This window comes from Ictidomys tridecemlineatus, chromosome 6 (genome assembly GCF_052094955.1).
Source record: "Ictidomys tridecemlineatus isolate mIctTri1 chromosome 6, mIctTri1.hap1, whole genome shotgun sequence".
Lineage (NCBI taxonomy): Eukaryota > Metazoa > Chordata > Mammalia > Rodentia > Sciuridae > Ictidomys > Ictidomys tridecemlineatus.
The window spans coordinates 112,241,337-112,249,642 of record NC_135482.1 but is presented as its reverse complement, the minus strand read 5'-3'; positions in this window follow the sequence as shown (position 1 = coordinate 112,249,642).

Genomic DNA, 8,306 nt, shown 5'->3' with positions numbered 1-8,306 from the left:
CATGTGTTGCCTGCCATGTTGTTCTGTCTCCCCAAAGGCCCATACTAGTCAGGGACTGAAACATCAGAAACTATAAGCAAAAATAAATCTGGCCTCTCAATTGATTTTCTTAGGTATTTTCTCCCAGTGATGGAAACTGACTAACATACCCCTGATCAGGGTAGTGGAACCCCAGCTCCTTCCTCTTCTCTCATTTCCAAGCAATGAGATGAATAGATTTTGCTCTGCCAAGTGCTTCTGCCATGTTGTACTGCTTAAGAGAGTGGGGCCATGCTACCATGGACCAAATCCACAACCGTGATCCAAAATAAGCCTTTTTCTTGACAAGTTTATATATATCAGCTATTTGCCACTACCCAGCCTGGCCTTTCCTTCTTCTTTAAGACACTCTTGGCCATTTCTGACTGACTTCTTGACACCTTTGATGACCTCATAATTGTTTGGAGGTGAAGGAGCAAAGATTGAGAGAGGATGGCCGTGGAATAGAATCGAAAGTGGGCATCCTGAGAGCTGAACCAAGAGCACATTTCATGCTCACTCCATGTCGTACCAGCACTTACCACCGTCCCCACCCATAGTCCCAGCGCCTTGCCCCTGGATTGTTGTAACCTTGTTTCATCTCCTTCCTCTGTCTCTCTCCCTCCCCTCTATTCACTGGTGTCCGTACCTCAGTCACATTATATACTAGTTCTGTTCTCTGGTCAAATCCCTCCTGTGACTCCCTGTGTCACTGAGTAAAAGCCCCAAATTTCTTACCATGGCACAAATGCCTCTCCGTCCTGTTGCTCCATCTTGGATCTCACCAACCATTTCCCCCTCCATCACTTTATGCCTGAACAATGGCCCCCTTGCTGTTCCATGCAATCTGTTCTCTCAGGGCCTCTGTACCTGCAGTTCCCATCCACACCTGGTTCACTGCATCTCTTCCTTGTTTTCTTGGTAGCCCTGAGGATTGAACCCAGAGGCACTCTATCTGAGTTACATACCTAGCTCTTTTTATTTTATTTTTGAGACGGGGCTAAATTGCTGAATCTGGCCTCAAACTTGTGGTCCTCCTGCCTCAGCCTCCTGAGTTACTAAGGAATTATGGATGTGTGCTACTGTGCCTGGCCCTTTTTTTCCTTCTTTTTTTAAAAATTTTAATATTTATTTTTTAGTTGTAGTTGAACACAATACCTTTATTTTATTTATTTTAATGTGGTGCTAAGGATTGAACCAGGGCCTTTTACGTGCTAGGCAAGCGCTCTACCACTGAGCCACAACCTCAGCCCTCCCCGTCACTTCTTAAAGATCTGGTGGATAGATCATCTCATCGATCTCTGAGAGTTCTTCTAAAGAATAGTATCCTGGGCTGGGGCTCAGCAGTGGAGTGCTCACCTCGCATGTGTGCGGCCCCGGGTTTGATCCTCAGCACCACATAAAAATAAATAAATAAATAATGTATTTCGTCCAACTACAACAACAACAAAATATTAAAAAAAAACAAAAAACAAAATGAGGGTGGGGTTGGGGTGTGGCTCAGAGGAAGAGTGCTCGCCTAGCATGCATGAGGTACTGGGTTTGATCCTCAGTACCACATAAATATAAAGATATTGTGTCCACCTATAACTAAAAAAAAAAATATTAAAAAAAATAGTATCCTGTATCCCCCACCTCATCCTGCTTAATTTTCTTCATGGTAATTATCACCCCATGGCTTATTCTATGTCTTCTACTAAAATAGAGATACCATGGACTTGGTCTGTACTGACTCACTCACTGTGATAGCCCTCATACCTAATACCTGGCATTTGGCAGGATTCAGTAAATTGTGTTGAATAGATGGCCCCTTATACCGTCCTTACAAATATACCTTTCTTTTTTCCTTCTCCCTTGGTGAATATGGCAAAAGGGAAAAGACTGCTAGGCGTGGTGGTGCACACCTGTAATCCCAGCGGCTTGGGAGGCTGAGACAGGAGGATCATGAGTTCAAAGCCAGCTTCAGCAACTGAGCAAGGCACTAAGCAACTCAGTGAGACCCTGTCTCTAAATAAAATACAAAGTAATGCTGGGGATATGGCTCAGTGGTTGGGTGCTCCTGAGTTCAATATCTAGTACCAAAAACAACAACAACAAAAAACGGAAAAGACTTAGACCTGGAATGGAATCTCTGTTCTGCTCTGCTCTTTAGCTGTATGATCTTGCACAATCTCCTCCTTTTTTTTTTTTTTTTTGGTACCAGGCATTAAACCGAGGGCCACTGAATCAGTGAACCTCATCCCCAGCCCTTTTTATGTTTTGTTTTGAGACAGGGTCTCACTAAGTTGCTTAGGTTCTCTCTAAGTTGCTGAGGCTGGCTTTGAACTCACAATCCTCCTGCCTCAGCCTCCAGAGTCCTCCATCTCTTCTTTAAGCTTTCATTTGTAGAGTTGGCATTGGCAGTGTCTGTCATAGGACTATATGAGAAGTTAACCAGATATTTTAAGTACAGTTTTCATCATTCAGGCTATTTTTTTTTTAGGCAATAGGAAATTTAGGGGGTAGGCATTTCAGGGCTGGGAGAATAGCTCAAGGGTGATCCCAGGGACTCAGGGTCTTGTCCCACCATCTTGTGTCTGTTTCCTGAGGTCAAGATAGCACATGTTATAGTTTGGATCTGAAATGTCCTCCAGAGTCTTATGTGTTGAGGGCCTGGTCTCCAGCCTGCAGTGCCATGGGGAGGCGGTGGAGCCTCCTGGGAGGGGGATGTGCCCTTGAAGGGGGATATTGGGACCCACTTTGAGGTAAGCAGTTTCATTGCCTTGTATCATATTGTATTGCCATAATGTATTGCCCCACCACAGTCCCAAAGCAATGGGAACAAGGGAACTTGGACTGAAACCTCTGAAGCCCTGAGCTAAAATAAACTGCTTACCTCAGGTATTTCATCGCAGCAACGGGAAGCTGACACAGTAGGATTTTGCTTTTTGGTTTTTTTGTTTGTTTGTTTGTTTTGTTTTGGAGGAGGGGGGCCCTGGGGATAGAACCCAGGGCCTTGCACATGCTAGGCAAGTGCCCTACCACTGAACTACATCCCCAGCCCCCAGGACGATTCTACTTTGAAGCCTTGTCTGTGTCCCAGAAAGGAAGGAGGAAAGAGCAAAGAGAGCATGTGGAACTTGATTCCTTTTTAAGAACTTTGTCAGAAGTTGTCCCCTGTCCCCCAGAAATTCCAGTTCTGTCTGGGTGGCTACAGTGTAGTCACACAGGCACCATGAGCTGCAAGGAGGCAGGGATAGAGCACAATGCTGCTCAAACAGAATTAGGGTCTTTATTTTTTTGGAGGGGAGAGGTACCAGGGATGCTCTACCACTGAGCTCTATCACCTTTAAGTTTTATATATTTTTATTTTGAGACAAGTTCTTGCTAAGTTGATGAGGCTGGCCTCAATACTTGAGAACCTTCTGTCTCAGTCTCCCGAGTCCTTAGGATTATAGGCATGTGCCACCATGCTCAGCTTGTTGTTTTTCTTTCTTTAATGTCTGTTGTATTCCAGGCAAGCACTGGACCACTGAGCTACATTCCCAACCCTAGGATTCTGTTTGTAAGGAAGGATGGCAAGATGGATATTGAGTAGGTACCTAGCAGCACCAGCTACAGCACCTGGTTCTCCAGGTAGCACTTACCTGTGATTATTTAAAGTGCTCTGAGGACGTGGGTCAAGTTCTAACCTTCCAAAGCACCTTGTTTAACTGAGCTGCTGGGTTAGGTAATAGTGTTGCTAGCTGACATTTCCATAGCAGTTAACATTTTTCAAAGAAGTTTAAAACTGGTATCATTCATCCATACTGTGCTGGAGCTTCACCAACCCCTGGTGGAGAGAAATAATTCTTATCTATTCCAATTATATAAATGAAGCACAAAGGCAGGGACCACTCATTCTTTCATTTCAAAAACAGTGAAGGTCTAGGGCTGGGGATATAGCTCAGTGGCAGAGTGCTTGCCTAGCATGTGTGAGGCCCTGGGTCGCTCTATTCCAAGCACTGCAAAAAATAAAGCAAAACAAAACATTGAAGGTTTATAAGGTTGGGGCTGGGGATGTGGCTCAAGCGGTAGCGTTCTCGCCTGGCATGCATGCGGCCTGGGTTCCATCCTCAGCACCACATACAAACAAAGCTGTTATGTCCACTGAAAAACTAATAAACAAATAAAATTCTCTTTAAACAAAAAAATAAATAAAGTGCCGGGCACTCTAAGTGCCATAGCTACGACCAATCACTGGCAGCAGCACCCACCCTTGAGTGGTGACAGCCAAAGTCATAGAATAGGTAGGAAACCAGTCTAAAGGTTAGTCTCCTAATCCTGAGATTAGCGTTCTGTCCGAGACACTGCTCCAGATATTCCTTCCACTGCCTAGCCACCCCCTACCCTTCTCCAAGTGTTGCTTCATGTTCTAGAGAAACTGCTAATGTGGATACAGACCTGTGAAGCTCTCTTTGGGTCTCACAGTTCACGTTTACCAAATGGAATGGCCGCTGAGTGTGGGAGAGCTGGAAAATGAAGTCTGGCCCTGTGCAGAGAGACAAGAGCCCTTAGTTCAGATGGAATGACAGAATGACAGCATCTCTGTGTCTGTCTACCTCTGGCTCAGGCCCTTTGGCTGAGTGTCAATTTGGTTCTTTGGTCGTTTCTCCCCCTTTCTTACTCGTTTGGGTTTCCTAAAGATGTCCCAATCGATTCCGGCTGGAGCACAGAACAGCCTGTGCACTACAGCCTGATTGGTGGAACTCTATGGGAGAGGGCAGGGCCACAACTCAGCTCTCGTTCCAATCCTGTCCCTTAGGGACTTTGTCTAAACTGGAACCTAAACTCAGGACCAGCTGTCTTTTTGTTCAGTCTCAATCTAATGAAATGTCACTTTTTGTGTTTTGATGGAGCCAAGTGAATAAAAAATAAAGTCTGTATCTCAATTTGAATAGGACATAGTCCATATTTTAATTAATTCCCCCCCCCCTTTTTTAAAAATAATATGAAGATTTGGGCTAGGCATGGTGGTACACGCCTGTAATCCCAGTGGCTTGGGAGGCTGAGGGAGGAGGATTGTGAGTTCAAAGCCAGCCTCAGTAACTTAGTGAGGCCCTAAGCAACTCAGTGAGATCCTGTGTCTCAATAAAATATAAAAAAGGGCTGGGGATGTGGTTAAGCACCCCTAGGTTCAACCCCCAGATACCCCCTCCCCCCAAAAAATAAAGTATGGAAGATTGAACTCAGGGATGCTCTACTACTGAGCCCCCCAGCCCAATTTTTAATTTTCTAAAAATTTTGAGAAAGGGTCTCAGTTGTTCAGGTTGGCCTCAAACTTGCAGTCCTCCTGCATCAGCCTCTTGAGTAGCTGGGGCTACAGACATGTACCACCAGACCCAGCTCCATATTTTTATTTTTAATCTAATTAATTTATTTTCAAACCCAGAGCCTTGAGCATGCTAGGCAAGTGCTCTACCACTGAGTTATATCCCCATTCTGAGCCCATATTTTTAATAAAATTATTAACCTGGGACAGTTATAGTGAACTGATAGGATTCCCTTAGGTCTCTTCAGTCATTACCTTGAATTCTGACCACTGCATCTCTTCCTGGGCCCTTCCTCTGCTGGCAGCCCTCCTGAACTCCCGAGGACGCCCCCTCTAGGCTGCCTGAGGCAGGTGCAGGGAGCACGTTGGTAATCAGGACACCCTGCAGAGCCAGGGTTGCTGTAGCAACCGGATGCTGCCTTGAGGGCGGAATTTTAAAATATCTCCGGGATCATTTTTTTTAAACATCATTCTGTCACTTCCCCAGTGTTTTGTGGTGCCACTGAGGTAGGCCATGCTGGGACGCCTGTTTTTCTGCCTGGGCTCTTGGCAGCTTCTGGGGGCTGGAGGTGGGAAGATGTCTCAGAGTGTGAACTCCTCGTAAACTCGTAGAGCCTCAGCTTTTGTTTCCTGGATCCTCCAGCTCGTGATTCTAAAGCCTTGTGTCATTTTCTCTTTGGGGGGAGGGAAAGAATAAGGGCCTTCACTTGAAACTCTACCTCCTCCTGCGCTGAGTGTAGCCTGCCGCCTGGCGTTCCTGGGACCCAGCTCCTTCTTCCCTTCTTGTCTCCTGCTTCCTTTGTGCATTCTGACGTCCTCTTTTTAACAAATGACTGTTAACAGCTGCCAAGGCTTCATATAAGACTCTGGCCTTGCCCTCTCAGAGTGCAAACATTTTTATGAAGTTACAGCAATTAAGATCATGTCCCCCATTGACAGATGGAGAAACAAACCAATAGAGCAAAACGGAGCACTTAGAAACAGATCATGTATGAAAAATGGGACTTCACAGAATAATTCTGTGTGTACTTGTGTGGCGCTGGGGATCAAACCCAGCCAAGTGCTCTGCCACTAAATTAATCTTCAATTCCTACTCATTTTGTAGTGTGACTTGGGTCAGGTGACTACCCTTGGTCTTTCCTCTGCTAGTGGTGACTTGGATCCAAGCCCTTTCCATTTTGTGATGCTGTTCATCTTCCACACATGGCTTTCAAGGTCCCTGAGGAAGAGAGAGTGGATGACCACGAAGGGTTTTTTGGCCAGAACAGGTGGTCGTGTACATCACCTGTGTCCATATTCACTGACTGGTACATGATTCTAATGCAACTACAAAGAGGATGGAAAATATGTTCCTCCTCTGTGTGTAGGGAGAGGACATGGGATTGGACCGTCTCATCCACTCTCTGGCCTTATTTCTATTTAGTAGGATAAAGAAATTCCACCTTGCTAAGTTTTTATTTAAAATTCCTGAATAGCTATCTAGTGTTAGTTGTTCCTCTGTATTTCTTGAATTGATCATAAATGTTTTTCTTTTCTTTTGCTACCCTGGGTTGAACAAAGGAGTGCTTAACCACTGGGCCCCATCCCCAGCCCTTTTTTGTATTTTATTTAGAGACAGGAACTCACTGAGTTGCTTAGGGCCTTGCTAAATTGCTGAGGGTGGCTTTGAACTTGTGATCCTCCTGCCTAAGGCTCCCGAGTCTCTGGGATTACATGCATGTGCCAAAGAATCCAGCTGTTTTTATTTTTCAATCTGTTAATATAGTAAATTACATTAACAGATCCCGCCCCCCCCCCCACTTTAACTCTTATTCTAATTCTTGGAATAAATGCAAATTGCTATTGGGTATGGGTGGCGAATTCCTGTAATCCCAGAAATTTGGGAGGCTAAGGCAGAGGGATTACAAATTTAAGGCTAGCCTGGGCAATTTAGTGAGAACTTTATCTCAAAATTCAAAATGGCTGTAACTCAGTATGGTAGAACACCCCTGGCTTTAATCCCCAGTGCCACCCCCACAATTGGTCGTTACATTTTTTTGGCTGCTACTAGTTAGTATTTTATTTAGGATCTCTTTGTGTTCATAAGGGAGATCTATGTCTTAGTCCATTAAGGCAATTATAACAATACTACCTTAGGTAGATTTTATAAAGAAACAGACCTTTTTAAATTTTTTTTTAGTTGTTGATGTACTTTTATTTTATTGTATTGTATTTTTATTTATATGTGGTGCTGAAGATCGAACCCAGTACCTCACACATGCTAGGCAAAAACGTTCTGCCACTGAGCCACAACCCTAGCCCCTGGACTTTTTTTTTTTTTAAACCATGTTTCTGGAGATTGGGAAATCCAAGACCAAGGCACTGGCAAACTTGATTGCTTCCTGGTTCCTGGCCTGCTTGATATGGAGAGGTCTGCTCTGTTCTCTGGATCCTTGCACTCTGGACCTGTAATGGGAGTGGGAGCTCTGAGGATCTCAGAATGGCCTTCAGGATCATTTGTCCATTGCTTTGGAGATTAGGTCCTGGATTCTGTGGAGATGTGCAGTTGTGACTGTGCACTGGGGATTAAAGCCAGGGGCTCACTGTTTTAGAGGTCTTAGTCCATGGAAGGAAGGCTAGCTCCATTCATTGGGGTTCCAGGTGAGGCATGGTGGTTGAAGAGTATGACAGAGAGAAGCAGCTCACATGATGATCAGAAAGCAGAGAGAGAGAGAGAGAGAGAGACTTCCTCTTTGGATACAAAATATATACCCCATAGCCACCCTCCCCCCAATGAACTACTTCCTCTAGCCACACCCCACCTGCCTCTAGTTACTCAGTTAATCCCATAGGGGATTATCACTGATTAGGTTAAGTCTATAACCCAAACATTTCTCCTTCAAACTTTGTGTTTCTCACATGTGAGCTTGTGGGGGACACCACATCTAAACCATAACAATCACTGTGACAGAATACCCGAGAAAACCAATTTACAAAGGAAAAGCTTTCGGAGGCTTCA